The sequence below is a fragment of the Oenanthe melanoleuca genome, chromosome 2, assembly GCF_029582105.1.
Source record: "Oenanthe melanoleuca isolate GR-GAL-2019-014 chromosome 2, OMel1.0, whole genome shotgun sequence".
NCBI lineage: Eukaryota > Metazoa > Chordata > Aves > Passeriformes > Muscicapidae > Oenanthe > Oenanthe melanoleuca.
In genome coordinates this window covers 77,479,538-77,499,964 of record NC_079335.1, presented here as the reverse complement: position 1 = coordinate 77,499,964, position 20,427 = coordinate 77,479,538, and the positions used below count along the sequence as shown (strand labels likewise).

Genomic DNA, 20,427 nt, shown 5'->3' with positions numbered 1-20,427 from the left:
CCACATATTCTTAACTAAAGCTTTTATTAATGTATTTCTCAAATCAGGAACACAAACAACCCTGGAGATAGCCTAACCCAATGATCTGGATTGCTTTATACATATGTTTTAACTTCATGTTTTTTAAAAACAGCTCAGAGTTTAGCAATGTCTAATTGTTCTTATTATGTTTTGGTCTTGATATGGATTCCTTCCCACATACACACCTTCCCTCCTCTCATGTCTTTTTTTGGATCTTGGAGTTATATACAGAAATATAACTCCCCTTCAAACAAGACAGAGTGGCTGTTCCTTGCATAATTTTATCAAAGGAAGAGGCTCAATTATGGGAAAGGAATAGAAGATTTCTTATTCTCTCTCTTATGTCCTATCCTCTAGGTAGTATATATATAGGCTGGGGGCAGCCAAAATCTCATGCTTGTCAGATTTAACAGTAACTGGGAAGAAATTGTTAAAAGCAAAAAGAATGGTGAAGAGGAGGGTAGATTCACTCAAGTGACTTTGCAACTGGGAATGCCAAGGTCTAGAGAACAACAGTTTGGGAAATCCCACATCTTACACCTACTGCTGTTTGTCCTCTGTCTGTTTTGAGAAGAATCTCTGTGTGGAGAAGGTGTGGGTGTTTTGAGAGACTCAAAGACACAGACATGTTTGAGCTCCCTGCCTTGGGAGAGAGAAGATCAAAGCTGAGGAGATCTCAGCATGGTGGCAAACTGTACATGCACAGGCCCTTGATAAATGGGTGCAAAGAGTCCCACTGCTCCCTAGGATGGACTGAGCCCAATGATGCCTCTGTTCCCACTTGGATGTCTCTGTCCAAGTGACTCAAGATCCTTCAGTTAGTGAGTTAGAGAAATAATTTTACTCTTTGTATTTCAGCTGTGATTTTGTGGTTGCTCCAGCTGCCTGCCTGTGTTGACTCACACAGTAATGTTCCAACAATTTTCTAAGTCATATACTTGATCATATTTTTAACAAATGGATCATTTACAGTCTTTCACAGAAAAAGAGAGAAAGCTGGGAGAAAGCTGGAAAAGAAGCTAATAGCATTCTTCTGAATTGATTGACTAAGTAAAATACAGATGTTTTTAAGATTAGTTTTTCAACTACTGGTAATTATTCAATCCAGTTTCTTTATGCTTCATAATCTTAAAGTCTCTGGTGAAAATTAGTAGAGCTAAAGTAACAAAACTGCTGGCGTTGTTCTTGTGAATCTCAGGAAGCCTTTATTTAGTTATATGTTTCTTGATTGTTCTATTCTGTTCAGCACTGTTCTTTTTTGACATCACACAGTCTCTTATTTGAGAAAGATTAAATACATATTTAAGATTTCTGACAATGGAAAAAACTCATATTGAAACGGCATGATTAAGGGGAGTTCTTACAACCAAACTGCATGCCAAGTTTTCTTTACAGACTCTAGAATATGTGGGAACAGATATTTGTGAAAATTCAGGTCTGCCTTGGCTTATCAGAAGTACGGGAAGAGATGAAATGAGAGAACAGTCCCACTGGCAGACCTAGACTCATATTCTGACTACATATAGATGGAAAAACCTAGGGATAAAAATGGATCATTACTTTCCCCTTCTGAAGTTTTATTTGCACTTACTTCTGTTTAAACAAGTTAAGTGTAAATATGTCAGGAAGAGAAAAACTGATGGGAAACAGTGACTGAACTCAGAATGATTTAACATGGCAACCAGCCCAACTCCATGCACTTCTGAGTGATCTTAGCCTCTGTGAAACAAGGAAATGTTTAGAATTTCAATGAAGATTAGGTATGTAATCACTGCTTCCTGCTTCCCATGGATGCTAGCAGACAAATCTTTGTCAAGGTAAAGAAAGAAAGATGAATAGGGGTGAAGAGAGAAGAGACCTGATTCCAAGAGACTTCATAAAATATAAAAACTGAAGTACAGACTGTCTTGCAATACAAGCATTGCTGCCTTATCCTTTTGGTGCACTTTCTGCTTTTCCATATCTCTTTCCTCTGCCCACTCTTTTACAGAAGGAGAAATTTGTATTCCTCCCCTATATGGAGTAGCCTTCTGCATGTTAGAGCACAGCCTTAGATTTCCACCCATCTCTCCCTATTTGCTGTCACACCTACGCTTTTTTCCTTTTTGGCCTACTTTTGATGTATATTCCACTTACAGTGTATATTGCAAAACTTTTTATCCCCATCATGCAACACTATTTGTGTTAGAAATGCTCCTTTTTTCTGTAAATGTATGGCACAAAATTTCAATATTTCCTCATAGTACTTACTGTACTGTATTTAAATCACAATGAGAAATATATATGATAGAGCAGGCTTTATGCTATCTAATATAAATAAATTTGCTTGTTTTACTACAAATTTGTAGATAGCATCAACATCAAATGGAGCCATTTCCATTTATCTGAGTGTCCTATGACTGGTATTGGGTACATCTATGCCTACCTTTAATCAGGAGCCAGGTGCCCAGATGCCACTGAATAACCTCAAGAAAATATTATGAAAAGATACTTTGTTCATCTCTGCAGTTTCAGGGATTCCTTCATACCTGGATGGTCTCCTAATATTGATTGGAGTAGCCACAATGATCCCGAACAGAAGCCAAGAGAATGAAGAAAAGCCAGCACAATCCAAAAAAAGTAGAGCCATTACTCATGCCCTTTTATCATCCAGACATCTTCCTATTAAGAAAATACCTTTTAGGATCTGCAAGATTTAAATCTGCACTGAGACTTTAGGAAAGCAGAGATATACACTTGTCAGTAGCTTTTCTTTTTGTTCTTCCACATAATTACTGGGACAAAAATTATACTAAATAATTTTTCCCAGTAGTTCCATTGCTGAAGTGGGCCCACTGTGGAATGAAGATGCTAATTAGAACTTTGCTTTACGTGTTTTACCTGAACTGCATTAATTGATTTTGTTCTGGGTCTGGATTTAGCTTTCTGATATTCCCATATTAGACCCAGTTCTGCAGTCTGTAACACATATGCAAATATTGCTTTCATGGATGTGCAGCATTCAAAGACCTAGTTCTTTCAGAGCCCAATTTAACTGCCACTTAATTAAACGGAAAGGCTCTGACTGGTGTCTGTGAATTGCACCAATCTCTCAATAAATTCAAATGAGATCTAGTGGTGAATTAGTTCTCACTAGGTACAGTGCATTGTGAATATGAGCCTGTTGAGCTCATCAATGGCAGTACTAAAGCAATAACAAGAGCCTAAAAAAACCCCTCAGATTTCTCACTTTGTTATTTGATGAAAATCTTCCCTTTGTTGTAGTACAGTTTCACCACCAGATTGAACCCATATCTCTTTTCACCCCAACTACTGAAAGCACAGCCCTAGTAAAATTTCATAACTACAAACTAGCCTCATGATTCATCTTTCTAAGAAGAAGTGTTGATACTAAATTAATTATGCCACAAGACTAGATAACTACACTTTGCAGCATTTCCTGCTATTCTATTGATGCCCACAAGGGCTATCATCAGGGTTTGTCATTACAGAAAGTAATGCCAACCAGCTTCTAGAAGTTCCATTGCAACTTTTTATCTTATGTCGTTGACTCAAGTAGTCTTAAGCACCCAGGAGCCCACAAAAAGTGCACAAATTGCAAAAAACAGAACTTAGGATACTCCAGTTTTCTTATTTTAGTAAAAGCCATTACGCTTTAATTGAAGCAAATTTCTGTAATATTGAACGCAATATTCTGCAATATTTAACATCTGGTAGTAGCAGTGAGCAGTGATTGCTTGTACCCAAACAGGCTGCACCAGAAACCAGGAAATTCATTATTGTGGCTGGCAAAACTATTTATTTCTGTGAATGACTTGAACATTATTAGTCACAATTCCCAAAACATCCCTTGCAACTTTGTATTATGTTCACTTTCAGGTACAGTGACAAGCCCATCATTATCAATAGCTGCCAGTGACACTTGAGCTGTAAACCTATTGAGCACACAGGGAAATCTCACATAACTCGCTTTCTTTCACCTTAAAATCATTTGTCACCGCAGTAGCATTAGAGGATAATTTTGCATTCTCCAGCGTGTATTGCACAGCAATGACACTTTGTTGCTAGTACAGATATTTAGAGTAATTTGTTTTTTTCTCCATATAATTCACAGGTTGGGGGGGTATACCTTTACCTCTGTTATTAAAACAGACCAAACCGAGCTGGTAACATGAGCCTCGGTATCAAAGCTTTAGTTAATAAGAGGGTCCTTAACAAAGCCCTCCTCTCTGAGCCCTCCCACCGCATTCAGTCGCAAATCGCAGTTTGGCTGGCGGAGCCGCGGTGCTGTCCCCAGCCCGAGCCGCTCACGCCGAGCGCTGCGGCTCCATCAGCACCGCCCGAGGGGAGGCAGCGCCTCTCCTTGCGAGGGACGCTTCCCATTAACCAGGGGCGCCGAATGGAAGCCAATCAGACAGAGAGACCCTTCGGCTTCTCCTCGCTGCCTGCCTGACTTAAAAGTGATGCCGGGAGAGCGGGAGCCCTGGTGAGAGGCGGCACGGAGCGGGAGCGGGAGGCAGGGAGAGGAGCAGGAGCGGGCAGCGCTGGGCGCACACCGACGGCTGGGTGAGTACTCCAACTTTCTGCAGCACCACAGCTGCCGGCAGCCAAAGGGCTGGTGCTTCCCTCAGGAGGGTCCAAAATGCTGAGGATGCCTTACAGATACTTTTTAGGGAAGCGGGAGTGGAGGGGCAGCGTCAGCAGAACACTTTGGGGATGCTTCTCTTACAGAGTTATAAAAACCCCCCAACAGACTAAATTGCTGAAATCTAAACTTCTGATACTGTATATATGACAACTCTTGTGGATTTTCAAAAATTAGCAATGTGTATGCTCTTTGGCAATACTATTAGATATCATTTGTTTTTTTCCTGCCAGATAGGAGTAACAGTATAGCATAACTTTTGTGCAGGATGCATTTTCACCTGTCCAGATAGAAGCTATCCCCACCCTCCCCCCCTTTTTCTTTTTTTCTCATATATGTGTTTGTCAATACATCTAGTAAAAACAACTCTGGTTAAGAAGAATGAAAAAATAGGAGGTCTTTGCTCCTACCAAGAATGAAGTACTAAAGCTTTTTAAATTTTTTTTTAGTGAAAGTAGTAAAATTAGTGGGAATTTTTAAACGTGTTACAGGGGTAAGTGCAGCTCAGGGTTCATAAAGATTGAGAGCTGAAGGAGATGTGCCTTTAGATATCCATAGCAGTAAGCCAAAGTCAACAGGCTTAAAGTGCAAGGATGCTTTCCAGAATTGCTTCCAAACTACCTTGTCAGCTTAATATATACAATCAGAGAGTCCCACAGAAAGCAATGCAGAAAGCATAAAAGGTCAAACTGACCACTGGATTCTGAAGTAAGCAGCAGAAAACAACTGAATGACATTTTGCCTTTTCACATGCAAGAGACATGCTGTCACATCCTTTCAATTTCACTGTACGAGCTTCAAAGAAAGAATGGTGTATATGAACTAAAAGGAAATTGATATCCCTTGCTGTTGTAAGGCAGTGTGCATACAGCAGCCACTCACCTTGTCACAGCTTTAAGTCATAATTCAGAAAATAGAATGGTATTTTCTCAAAGCACTTTCTATTTTCAGTAGAGAAATTTACAACCAATGTATGATTCTTGCTCTGATAAAAGGGATAAAAGTGATAAAACTAATATTTCACTGAAACACAGCAGGATTATGCTTCATTGCTCAGTACTACACTAGCTACTCATGACAAAGATAAATATGGATAAAAAGGCAAGTGTAATACTTGCACTAGTTTTGGAGATGAGATCAAAAGGTTTGTTTAATAAATAACACTTGTCATAGTGATAGGAATTCCTAATGACAGATCTTTAAAAATCATTGTCTGCAAGTCATTCTTCATATCTGAAATGATAATTTTATTCCAAAAATGGAGTCAACTAATTAAATACTGAAAAGACTTGTGTTATAATTTGTCTATTACTATTAAAAAATTTATTAGTGAATTAAATTAGTTATTAAAAAAGCCATATTGCTATCTATATGTCAATCTGTCAGAAAAATTATATTGTCCTGTCATTTGCACTTCATTGGGTAATAATGTAAATTCAAGAAAGAATTAAATATGGTTACAGCTAATGTGATTTTCTGTTAACAAAAATATAAAACATTACACAGTCAAATGTCTGTGAAAGAAATAATTCTTGGTTTGGGCTTTTTTAAGTCAGGTAAACAAGATTAATTTTAAATGAAGAAATGTAACAGTATCAGTAATACTACTTGTACCTAAAACATTTGCCAAGTCTTTTAAAACTTGACAGAGTGAGTTCAACAATCAAATTTTTCATGTTTATTGTGCGAACTAAGCACAGTTTTTAATTTCAGAGATTGTCTTGTATCCATTAATGTAGAATATTATGCTTTGTGTGTAACTGGTACGTCTCACCTAAGCACAAACAGAAGTTTGGTGATGCAGTTTGTAGAGAAAATGTGGGGAGAAACAGCTCTGCCATATGCTTTGTACAGGTCCATGGTAAGATTTCTTGAAGATTTCAGAATTTTCACACTTGTCTGCAGTAGTGACCATTCTGAGAGGCTGTCCTCCTCTCCAGACAGCAGCAGGGATTTGTGCTCTCCTCTCACCTGACTGTTGCTCTACAAGGATGCTGATCTCAGCAGCAGTTGCATGGCACTGGCAGAGACGCCCTCTCATCATGGGATCAGCCAATAACAATGATTTCATTCCCTGACCTATCCACCAAACAAAATGTAATAACTGAAATCCACTAGTTTAAATGTCATCACCCATAATGCTGCTGAAAGCACTGTACAACTTAATTCTGACATTGGCTTATCTCTGGCATCAGTACATGGTTTCTGAATCTGTACAACGTGGGTTGCAGGGCATCTACTGGCAGAAGTGTTTGAGAAGTAGAGCCAGAGGGTAACAGGACCGACAATTTTCACTGAGAATGAGTTTGTTCAGGAGGTATAAGAAAACTGGGTACATAGGCTGGACTATAGGAGAATACAGATATATAAATGTATGTGCTTCTTCCATTAAGTCAGAGCTATTTAACTGCAGAAGGTAACTGGAGCAAAAACCTAGAGAAAAATGCATCTCCCACTCATATCAGAATGCCTTCTGAATTTCTCAGGCTTGCAGCAGGTGTTACATGCAAATGTTATCTGCAGAAGGACTAATATTTGAACATGAAAGAGATGCCCAAGTAAAAGCTAACTGCATTTTTTATATGAGTAAATCATTTATAGGAATATATCCAAAATTTTGCTAAAGGTGGTAAGAGGAGAAGGAAAATAAAGCAACGGGAAATTAACAAAAAGGATTTTTGCAAAAACAGTCAGAGTAATTTCTCTTCTTGCCTTTTAAACATATAGGAAATTGCTGAATGTTAAAATGCAAGCTATTTTTCTGACTTTCAGTGACTGACAGTGATAAAAAATACCCCAGTGGCATTGAGGACTACTTGATGAGCATGAGTGAGCAGAAGAGGAGGATCTTGATCAAATCATACCATGTGTCTGCAGTGCAAAATCCTAGCGAAACTGAGGCTTGGCTACTCCTGGGAAAAAATTGCTAGCTTCAAGAAAAAGGAAAAATATTGGATGTATACTGCAGCTCAGAGGAGGGCTGAAAATGTTTTAGAAAAAAAATTAATACACAGTATGGAATTTTATTATGGAAATGCCAGGAAGTGAAGTATGCTATTTATAATCTCTGTTCTGCAATCTAGGGAAGATTACAAAAGGACATGGGTGGCATTGTTGTCACCCCATACATACACACACAGAGCCACACAGAGACTTGACTTGGCCTCAGTTACAGAGTAGCTCTGTGTCAGAGCCAGGGGTAATATGGGGCCTCCCAGTCCTCCAATTTCTCCGTATGATTACATCAATGTTCATAAAAATGTATTTATCTTGAATACTTAAATAACACCATCAATGTCCACAAATGTTTCACATAAAATGTATTTCTTCAACTGCAAAATTGTATGCTTCAAGTGATGGTCAGTGTATTCACTGGCTAGTAAAATGTAAACTTCTATAATTCAATTCACACTTTTTAGTAGTAAGAGTAATAGCAACAATAGGAACATCACTTTGGATTGTTTCCCTATCTCAGAAAAAACCAGTTTTCGTATTATGTTATCTCCTCATACCGAAATATCAAGGAGGTTTAGGTAAGTACAAATTTCCTAGATGCTAGATGGTGCTCAGGTTGCATTGTCCTCAGAGGTTGTATTTGAGAGAAAGAAACACTGCCTTCATGTAAATTTTGCCTGCAATGATATTGCACTTTTGGACCACACATGTTGGTATCCAAGGATTCCACTTTCTAAAAAATACTGACAGCATCTTGCCATTGTATGCAAGTATGTCAAGAAAGATCTAGAGCACTTTTCCAGATTCAAAACATGATCTTCATAAATTACACCCAATAAAAGATTCTGTGAAATAGACAAAATTGTGGGTAATGCATTCGTGTTTGGGGATGGAAACAGTAGGCCTTTCCATCATTTAAAACAAATTACATAACAGCTCTCAGAAGGTGATTATCTGAATGTACATATTTTTAATAGTTCAGTTGAAGTCAATTAAAGATGTATACAAGCATCCTGGCAGTACATACAGGCATAATTAGATTTCGCCATTACTTTCTAAAATATGATCTATTATATTGATAATCAGTGGAGCATAATTTGACATTTATGCTTCTGCAAGTCTAAAAAAAAAGAATTGAATAAAACATCAGGTTGTGTAAAAAGTGTTCAATAACAGAAAATTAAAAATATAATAATCTAAAAAGTCAGCTTAAGATTTCACTAAAAAATTTGGATTTTATTTCCTCTGTACTCCATCATTCAATATTTGCTCCTAAGGAAATGAAGAGGCAAAGGAAAAAACGGTCTGAGTTGGCTATAAGGGTGAGGTCAATCCCATTGCTTCTATGTGAAAGAAAAAAAGGTACAAAACAAATGAAATTTAGCATTTTTCAATCCAGCAGTTATAAGTTCTGTACGATTTGAATGTATCAGTAAACTACTCACATCTGATTTTAACAGATAAATATAGCCCCAGTTTATGAACAGAGCTGTTTTAAATATATGTAATATATATAAATTATATATGCATAAACATATATACATATATATACATACATACATATATATATATATACATACATACGTATGTATGTGAGTATATATATATATATATATATATATATATATATATATACACACACACACACATATATATATATACACACACACATATATATATATATCTATATACATATGCACCTTCATGCATGTATACATACATCTGGAGACATAAACCCAAGCATAACTCATGTAAATTCTAGAGAAAATTAGTAAAATATTTGTACAAAGCAGTATATTACAATGGGTTTGCTTAAGTTTATACTGGTGCATTCAGGCTGAACTTTTCTGCTTACTTTGTTGTTTATTACAATACTTTCACATTGCATTTTTCTTTGTTACTGTTTTCCACACTGGTGGATTTAAACATTAAACTTTGTAGTGGGAAGCTATTGTAAAAATGTTCTTTCTTCTTATTTTTAAGCCAAAGATGCTGGCTATGGGTAATCTCATGGAAATAATTTTGCCTGTGTAGTAAAAGGAAAAAAAAAATCAGGAAAACATACTCATTTCAGAAGGAAATTCTTGTAGATGTTTAAACTATTTGTCAGGAGAGCTGTTTGTGCTTTTGCTGCATTCCAGAACCTGTATTCAGAACGAGTAACATTTTGCAATAAGACTGGTCCCACTGAAGCCAGGGAAATTACTTTGGTGCATTTCCCTTAACCTGAGTAAAAATGAGTGCTGAATCTGTGTTCTTATAATGATGCTATCTGATAAGAAAAGTTCTATTTTCCTCAGAGTAAACATAAAAATATTATGTTACAGAAAATATTTTCCTATTTCCTGGAAGATTTGCTATAATCCTCACATTTTCTTCCTACATATGAAAGGTAATTTCATTACTAATGAGAATTCAGACTCATAGGAAAAACGGATTTCTATCTTGAAAATAATGTAGTCTCTTCATTCCTTCCTGTTATCTGCAATCCATGGATTACCAGTGATTGAGCTTGATCTTGCTCTTAATGGTTTTAAATTTGTTATATATGAGTTCTTTTTTAGTCAAGGCAGCTATCTTGTTGGATTTACATCTTTTCTAGAGTAAGATAATAAGTAAAATCCCCTGTGTTCTAAATAAAATTAATTAATCTCTTCAAGTTCCTTCACGGAAATAGAACAATACTGAAGGTAATTGTTCTTGGCTTACCAGTAGTAATAGTAGTAGAAGTATCTAAGGCTGAAAACTCACACATTACTTGAAGTACTTATTTTGTGGCATTTTAATTACATCTGTCATATTTTGATAAAATTCAAGCTTCTGGTACTATCTGCTCTTCCAGTCATCCTTTTCTTGAAAAATCTACTTATGGTACCAAACCATCCCTGCAGTAAGCAAAAGGACTTTCAAATTAAAAAAAAAAAAAAAAAAAAAAAAAAGTGTTGCATTTAATGTACTTACAATCATTTTTGACGGCAATTAAAAAGAAGAAATTCTCAAAAAAAAGTTGGTACAGCTGCTGTCAGCTACCATTGGCCAAAAAAATTCACTGGTTGAGAATCTTTACCTGAAGCTTGCATTCAGAAAAGGGAAAAGAACACACCATTTAGCTCAAAATGGGGAGTGAATTAGGAAGTTGCTAGACTGTACCATAGATGGAAGTTTTTGACAAAAAAAAAAAAAAAGTTCATCTCTACTGAAAGGTTGAATCTAATAGATGATGATTTAGGAACATGCCCAGTGTTGCACATTTAGAAACATAAATGTGAGCACTGCTTGAATGAAAGATTTAGCACATCTTACAATGATCCTCACTCTAATAATTCATGTGCCATTTGAATTTATGCTCAGGAAATTCACATTTAAGTTTCAGAGCAAATTGTCTTTACACATTTCTACCATATATATCCAAAGAATAAAGAAATATGGGATACAGAAGCAATTATAGATACAAAGAATAAATTTCTCAAATACACAAAGGCACTCTGTTTTTTTTTCTGTCTCCAATGTGTTGAGACTAGTTCATAGCACTCCCCACACCAAAAGCCTACAGGCTGAATAGTTTTTCTATTTTATGTTTGCAAAGCTGTTATATGATTAAATTGAGAACTGCACTTTATATGCACACATAGGACCATGGTTCCCTTGATTACTCAAGGGGTATACTATGTAATATCTATCCATATATATCCACATATAAATGCTGATTTCAAAGTAATACAAAGCTGGATTTGCTAACAATTGCATATGAACAAATGGTTCCTGTGCAGTTTGTGTACTGATCTCCGTGTGTAGCATACTCAGAGTAGAACATATTCACAGTTTGACTGCTGATTAGAACTAAAATGAGTCTTAAGGATTAACCAGTACAAGATCCAAGTTCCTGATCTTATGACTTAAAATGTTTCAACTTGTATTTAAAAGTATTTCACTATTTTAAACTGGCAGAAAAATTACATAAACTCAGGATGAAGTGATATTTTTCTTCAAGCGTGGGTAGTTTGAAACAGAAGCTATGTATTATACATCTGACTGAGAACTTTCCTAAAATTTACATGTGGGAGTCCCAAATAAAAAAAAGGGGGCAGAATGCATTGAGTAATCCAGGGTAATTGTTAAAACCGTGCTTACAGCTACTACAGGAAACCTTGCCAACCTGGTTGAAAGCATTTCTAGTTCTGTGGAGAAGGAAAAGAATGGAGGGAGGGAGGGAGGGAGGGAGGGAGGGAGGGAGGAAGGAAGGAAGGAAGGAAGGAAGGAAGGAAGGAAGGAAGGAAGGAAGGAAGGAAGGAAGGAAGGAAGGAAGGAAGGAAGGAAGGAAGGAAGGAAGGAAGGTTTCCTCTACAAGAATAGTGGATTCACAAAGCTGAAGTAGCATAAACATTTCTGGATTGCTTATTTTGAAATCATTTGAAATGCAATACTGTGGGTTGCTAAATAAAAACAGGACTAAAATGAATGTTGTAGTTTATGTCCTTTATCTGCAAATAGCATCAGAATCAATAATTTTTTCAGACTGAAAGCTGAAATCTGAAAAAACCCCAAACTTTAGAGCAACATAAGTAAGCGGACATTGTGGTAATATGGAAAAATAAATGAGCCACATTAATTTTCTACTTTCTTCACATCTAGTTAATTAGCACTAATTAAAACTTCGTGCTAGTCAGCCTGTGAGTTTAGTAGAAAAAGTTAAAAATCATGGAATTCCATTGCCTCTGGTGAAAACTTACATGTATTTGTGTGTATATGTATCTATATCTGTATCTGTGTTGGCATAGTTTTGCCATTATTTTAATATAATTTTTGAGAGGGAGGTTAGATATAAAGATCTAGGGATCCAGGTCTACTTATATCTCTCTGTATATCTACATATATACCTACATATGTCCATGTAAATATAGATCTAATGTGTAATGACTAATATAGATATTTTATTTTTTTTATTGTGTTTTTTTGTTTTTTTTTTCTAATGTGCACATTATCTCTAGGAAAGTCATTCATATACTTGCATTGTAAGCTTCCCAGAGGTATGTTCTAGCTACTGAAAGCTAAAGCAATATTCCTATGTGCTCTGAGTTGAGGAGATCTTTGCAGGTAATTTCCAGTTTTTATTCTATAATGTCAGACCTAGAGTGGTGAATATCAGAGAAAAACAGAAAATGGTTTGGGTTAGAAAGGAACTTCAAAGTTTGACCCACCTGCCATGGACAGGGGCACCTTCTTCTAGATCATGTTGCTTGAAGCTCCATCCAACCTGATCTTGAACTTTTCTAATGATAGAATATCCACAAATTCTCTAGGCAACCTGTTCCAGTGTCTCAACATTTTTGAGTGTCAACACCTAAAATATTCCTCCTCATGTCCAACCCAAACCTTCTTCTCTTTCAGTTAAAATCATTAGGTCATACTGATTTTTTTATCTACTGGTATTCTCAAGTACTTATCAGCAGAGCTGCTCTGTCTCTTACAGTCTGTTGCAATGCTGAGGATTGCCCCAGCCCAGGTGCAGCACTTTGGACTTGGCCTCGTTGAACTTCATGAGATTTGCACAGGCACATACCTCTAAGTCTGTCATCCAGACACTCTGGATGGTGTTGCTTCACTTGGGTATATCAACTGCACCACACGGCTGGTGTCATCTGCAAGATTGCTAAGTGTGCAGTCTTTCTCACTGTGTAGTTTAAAAAGGAATTAAATAGTATTAGCCCCAGTAGAGACCTTGAGGGACACCATTCTTTATGGTTTCCACTTGGACACAACCATTGACAGTAAATCTTCGAATGAGGCCAACTATCCAATTCCTTATCCATGTAACAGTCTAGCCATCAAACCTGAATGTCTCCAATTAAGCAGCATGACTGTTGTGGGGGATCATATCAAAGGCAGAGATCAGTCAGGCAGCATTTGCCCTTGGTCAAGCCATGTTTGCTATCCCTAATCACCAAAATCATACCAGGTACAGATGAAACTGGCTGGCAGTTCCCAGGGTCCTCCCACAAATCAGCCCAAAGTTATTCTTTCAAGATTTCCAGAAAATAATTCCACTTCATTCAATGAATTTGTTTTGAGGCAAAAATTCCATGAAATAGGAACTTTTGACTAAATCACATTAATACAATTACATGGATGACTAAATGGTAACTTTCAGTGAATCACTTTAAAACTCATGCATTTTGTACCTCATTACAAGTATTGACAAATTTGCATCTTCAGAAAATTTAAGCAATTTTTTCAATATGGAGTTTTAAGCTTCCTTTCTGTTTCTCACCTCAAGGAGCACAGTTTCAGGAAACCTGAAATCTTTTTACTACAATATTCATCCTTACTGTATGGCCACCTAAATTATCAGCCCCAAGGTAAATAATACCTCTGTTAACTTTAATTTAAATGTCCCTTTACAATGCAAATACAAATTGACTTCTTATTACTACTTCACCTAATTGATCCTGAAGTTTGGGTTTATCCTGATAATTGAAAGGTCAAATTCTTTTAAACGAAAAATTTCATCCCAGTGACTACTATCAAGTATCTGAAGAACAGGAAGGACAAGGAAAAAAGGCATGTTCTTGTTTTTGCAGGTAGTCTGTAGTGATTAATTCTTAAGCATACCAAAGGAAGCATGAGGTTTTCAGCATTGCCACAGAGCATCCCAGATTCCTTTCTCTGTTTATAAAAAAGACAATGGAAGATATTAAGATCCAAATATAAAGTAGTCATAGGACAAAGTTACCACCTTCATGTAAAGACAATTGTTTTCCCAAGTGTAGTTGACAAAGAGCAGCACCAATCCCACTCAGAAATAAAAAAGAATTGTTATTTGCCCTGAAATATAATGATGTTCAACTTTGAAGAGAGCATGTTTTGTAACTTTTTTCCTCAAAAAATTGAATTATGCCATATGGTATGTTAAACAGTTGAGACTGGAAATTGACTTATCTTAATAAATATTACTTTACTAGCCATGCTCTTTAATTCAAGGAATGGACATTAAAACTTCTAGGTTATCTCGATGAGAATTTAAAAAATATTTGTCAATACTCACTTATTTTACTCTCTACAGTCCTTTGAAATTACATACAAAAGATATTTCCATAAAATCACTGTAAAACCCCCTCAATATTTAAATGCAGAAACACATTCTTTCCTTAGATTATGTGTGTGTGTGTCTGTGTGTGTAAATATGTATGTACCTACGGGCAGACATAAGTGTAATTAAGAAGTTGAAGTTCAAGCTTTTACTTGTGAAAGTCATGTACATTATCATTTCATTGAGTTCATCTGGCAGTGAGCAGGAGTACCACATTAAGTACCAATTTAAGTAGAAACTTAATATGTGTGAAGCCAGTTACAAAAATTATTACCTGGCAGCAGTATCATAAGATTTCCAACATTTACCTCTTTTCATACTGTGTACCTCTCCCTTTAGTGCCTTCTTGCACAACCAGCAACTGGTCTCCCTGTGTTTCTACTGGTTTGAGCTGGGGGACTACTGAGTTTTTTGGTGTCAGAGGGATTTGTTGATTTGAAGAGAGGAGAGTAAAGGGTTCAGATGTATCTGAGTGATCCTCAACCAGAAGGAAGTGAGGGAAAAAGGGTGGAACCCTCCACTAAAGGATGATCTGACAGCAAAAAGTACTTTTCCCTATATTCTAGAGACCACACTGGTTCATCAGGCACAAGAAAAGATGCTTCTCCCTATTCAAAGTCTTCAGGACCTGTTGTCCAAAAGAATTAATGTCACCATCATGTTTGTCTTAACATTTTATTGATATTGAAACTGGTAAAGAGTGAGAAGGATAAGAGTAATTACCAATGTCAGTACTCCATCATTAGGAGAACTCCAGAAAAGGAAGAGGATTGGGCTAAGGATAGGATCCCACCTGGCCTAAGTATCTGCACCCTTATCACTGGATATCCATAACTTTCTAAGCTATTAGAGCAGCCATTAAGGCAAGTTATATACTCCACTATCACATTTATTCACAATGATACTTGGCAAAAATTGCAACTAATAACTACTAGCAGTATTTCTAGGAAATTTAACATTTCCTTATTCCTCTATAATGGAAAATATTGTCTGTTACTTAAATGAAAGTCAATTATCATTTGTATATTAGACACTGAACCCAGTTCTAATAGAACAACACAGCACTACCTAGTTGTTTGGGGATAGACTGGTTTAAATGGGTGGTTCTCACCCTGTGAGTCTGCAAACTTTTCAGGAGCTTGTTTCTAAGAGAACTACACAAAAATATATAGTCCAATTACAAACAGCTTGAAATTTGTCATACAGAATTGCACTTTCCTGATGGAAAATATTTATAGTATCTGTAATATGCACTAATCAAAAAAGAACAATTTTAAACCATATGTGTCTACTGCATTTTCAATAGATTAGAGGTTTATAAAAAAAGACATGTGGCCTAAGTAACCTTGTTTTTGTTAGACTACAGACTGCAAAAAAGGGAGGGATTATAAAAGAACAGGCAGTGGAAAATATTTTATTCATACTTTGTTGGGATTTTGTTATCACTAGGAAATCCGAAGGACTAGAGGATAATCAGGAAGGCACAGACAGTGCAGTTTTAAAAACAAGACATTTGAACCCTTCTAGTTTTAATATGAAGCTATTAACAAGTTCAAAACAATGTATGGATATGATCCTGCATTGTTTAAGTTCACATTTTGCCTTTGACTCCATCTTTGATACGAATAACCAAATAATTTTACTTTTGAATTTGAAGTCCTGTAATTTTCTGTTACAAGGGAAGAATGTCAACATAGCTTATTGTTCAGAAAAAATATACACTGGTTTGAACAACACATTTTTGATTGAGCTCAGAATAAAGTACTGAAATTAAATCTTGAAGCAAGAAATACTAGAACATGAGAAAATTATACAAATAATATGAGGACATCTCATGATTTTTTTTTGTGATAATATGGTTCTATCTCATGGATCTGAAACAATATAGTTGTTTTATTAAAGACCAGACAAATTAGTATTCCTGTGGTGCCCCTCAGAAATTGCCAATTACCAGTCAGTAATTACAACAAAGTATTTCAAAGTGTTCTATTTCAGCAATCAAGTATAAGCTTCAGGTAAACAACAGAAGTGCACATAGTTCTGATGGAGAGCTCATCATGGTCTAGCTGAATATTCCCATGGACATCAGTAACATTTAGATCCAATCTTTATAAAGGGAGGAAATATTGTCACAGTTATTTAAAGGCCGAGCAGAGGACTTGAGAGCTGCAAAGGGACAGAAAAGGCAGCATGCACTGCACAGCTGAGCACCAGCATGTTCAGGATGCCTGTAGCTCCTGGTCCTCACCAGCTCCATGAGCTGGGCAATAGCACTAGGGTGGAAATGGCCAACTGATGTGCAGTCAGGATTAATGTTAAAGTATTACAAACCTTTCTTCTCAGTCTCTTCACATCCTTTCCCCTGCATAGGGATTGGTATGTGCAAAGAACCCACATTATATGTATAATGTCCCTGTGTATAAAATGTGAGTAGATAGATAACAATAAATGAACAAGCCAATTAGAATATATTAAGTGAACAAAACTATTTGGATTTTTTTTTTTTAATGTATTCTCTTCTGCTCAGAAGTAATCAGCATTCAAGCAAACAAGTGGAATAAAATCCATGTTGCTTTCAAGGTAAATGTCAGATGAAACAGTATTGCAAAATGCCAACAGATAGTGATTTCTGATACAGCAGAGGATAAAGTTAGATGAAAATACAGATAATATAAAGTGGTTTCTTTCTGTATAGGCTGGGAAAGAAAGGAAAAGTATATCTTGTTCAGCTACCAAAATGAGATTGAAATATAACTTCAAAAGAGATAAAGATCTCATTTTGAACATAGTTTATAAAATTAAATTATTTTATTAAAATAAAATAATTGATTGAAACAATTGCTATACATGAGTACTGCATAACAAGAACAATAGAAAAACAGAAATTAGACACGGGGCTAAAACTTTTGGTTTAAAAATTCAGCATCAAATTATACATTATTAATGTGTTGAAGAAGCCATGACTTTGGAAGGTGTAAGAATGTATATAAACTGAAGAAAAATTCATTAAAATGTAGAGAGAGAGGCAAAGTGGAGAAACCATAGAAATGCAACAGAAACTCAACTGCAAGCTATTGTAGTTAGCAGAATGTTTTTACTGACTTAGACTGCTTGGAAGAAAGTTCTAAAATGTCCTGCAAGTACTGAAAGAGAGAAAAATATGAACAATATCACAGACATGTGGGCAGAGCAAATGCAGTGCATGTAGGTAAGAGAGAAAAAAAACCAAAAAACCCTGCAAAGATTAAATGGTTATTGAACCACCTGTGTAAGTGATGAATCAAAAAATAATGGAAATAAAGAGTGCCTTACCACACTTAACCTTTAAATGCATACCAAAATAGAGACGTACAGAAGTAAATATGTTAGAAAAATGCAGAATACATTGGCTTTCAGAAAGAAAATGTAAAATTATAATTTTATACATTGTAGAAAAATCGCTAGAACTTGGGAATTCCAAGTATGAAGTCACTACCTAAATTCTTATTATGGCCATATTTTAGTGTAGGTGTAGATAAAACCTGGATTAAAATCAAACAATAATCTTAGTTATCTTAGTTCACTTATGACAGAGGATTTACATCATTAAAACAAGACTAAATTGAAAATATGAATGTTTTTGACTTGGTTGTGGAGTACAAAAAAAAGTAGGTCTGATGATACATAAAAGGACTTAATTGAAAATAATTGGGGTAAACATGAACATATTTCCAAATGTTAACTGGGGAAACAAAAAGTAAAAATATGGCTAGAGTATGCGTTTGATTTTAATTCCATTCACAATGATCACATCCAAATGAGGAAAGTTTTACACATAATATATTTTTCATCATATTTTCTTTTATAATTTCAGCACATGCAGGCTGGTGTTAACAAAAATATTTTCTTATGTATTCAAGATGAAAAGGGAAGGCTCAAGATAAGAAACATGTTTAATGTCAAGTCCGTAATTTCTTTTATGACTACCACTTTCATAATTTCTTTATTATGACAGCTAATAATATATTTTTTTATGGTATGAAATTATCTGGTCTGTAAGATTACTCACTTTCATTATGACACAAGTGGGAGGGGGGTCCAATATGGAACTTAAGATGAAGCATTTAATTTTGCATTAGATACAATGTATTCAATAACTGAAATGATTTTAATATTTCATATTAATATACTAAAATATTTAATGTCATAATAGAAATGACAAAGTGGAAATCTATTTTCATATTGTGATGCAGTATAATAAAAGCTCATAAAATAGCAATAGTAAAACTGAAAAGATTGACTAAAATTTTTAAATATAACAACTAAAGAATTTTCCTTTCGTGGGAAATTTGAAAAAAATACTGGTAATGAGAGAAAATTATGGTGAACAATACTTAAAAAACAATAACTTGATGAAGAATAATAACTTCTCAATTTATCAAGTTCAAATATGTTGCTGGAGCAAATTAGCTTGAGGTCAAGTCACAAGCTGTTCCATCAAGGTGCATCATAGGCTGGATTGACTGTCATAAGAAGATATGAGATTAGCAGAAACTGTCTAATGAATTTCAGAGTGGAGAAGTAACTGCCTGGATGTTTTTTTCAGCTAAGCTATTTTAAGGTGGAAAGTTTATTTCATCATGCTTTATTTAGTAATTTGCTTTTCTACAGAAAACTGTAGTCCTAGTTGTCTGTTTTGCAGTGAAGTCACTTTTTAAGCTTATCATAACCTCAGTAACATAGAAGGTTTAGGAAAACTTATCTATATATTTTATTGCAGTAGAAATTGTTAGGTGACATCAGATACTGCTGTGGTTAATACCAATTTCTGTGAATGGTGCTCATTTCCACACAAATGTTATCTTTAAAGTTTCACAGAAAGTAGCAGAGGCTCTTGAAATACATGGAGAAAACACTGCTATTACAAAGAAAAATCTTGAAATAAATGAAACAATAATTCAGTGTAACAGACTGCTTTCAGAATTGTTGAGCATCTATAAAACTAGTTTAATTCATGGACATGCTGATAATTTGCAGCTCTCATAAAATGTCAGATCCACGTTTCTTGAGCTGGGCAACTGGAAAATGTTTCTAACAGACAGCCATGCTTCATCTAACAAATAGATGCTAAGAATGGAATGTTTAACTTTCTACACTTCTCTGAAGAACACTTATTCTCTTTTCCTGCACCTTTGCTGTTCTCAAGCGTTTGTATCCTCTCCTCCCTTTTCCTCATCTTCTCACTTGCTCTTTTCTTTCCCAGTACTTGCCTTCATCTTTTCTTTTTTACTCAGCATTCATCTCACTAAAGACTAAAAACCAGCAAACAATCAAAAAAGAAACTAAAGGACGTAGTGGCTTAAATTACAATGCATATTATTCTATAATGTTTAATTTTACTTTAGGAATAAGAAAAAAAAATATTAGAAAAAATCACATTCCATACAAGGGGTAACGTACTTTTGCATGTATGTTTTCAACCTCAGAATTTTATTTGGACTTGCATCTTTGGAATTTTAACTTGGCATGTTATTTCTCATTGACCAAATAGGTCTGTAAAATCATCATTTACATTACTTTCAGCCAAATTCATTGCTACAAAATATTGAGATACAGTCACAGATGAACCATAAAGAGAGCTTCTGCTTTGTACATCAAAAGGAAAATTAAACTTATACTTTAGTTAAAAAATATTAGAAAGGGATTAAACAACAATCAGTACTCCTCTGATGGTAAGAAT

The 20,427-nt window shown here is 35.4% G+C and overlaps 1 protein-coding gene across 1 annotated transcript in view; it reads left to right on the top strand.

Moving 5' to 3' along the window:
• Positions 1 to 4,332: 4,332 nt before the first annotated feature.
• The window catches only part of CDH9 (cadherin 9), a 96,281-nt gene continuing 80,186 nt past the window's right edge, over positions 4,333 to 20,427 (top strand). The window contains exon 1 of the mRNA XM_056483939.1: positions 4,333 to 4,587. The gene's annotated coding sequence lies outside the window, so the exon portion shown is untranslated. The remainder of the gene's footprint in view (positions 4,588 to 20,427) is intronic.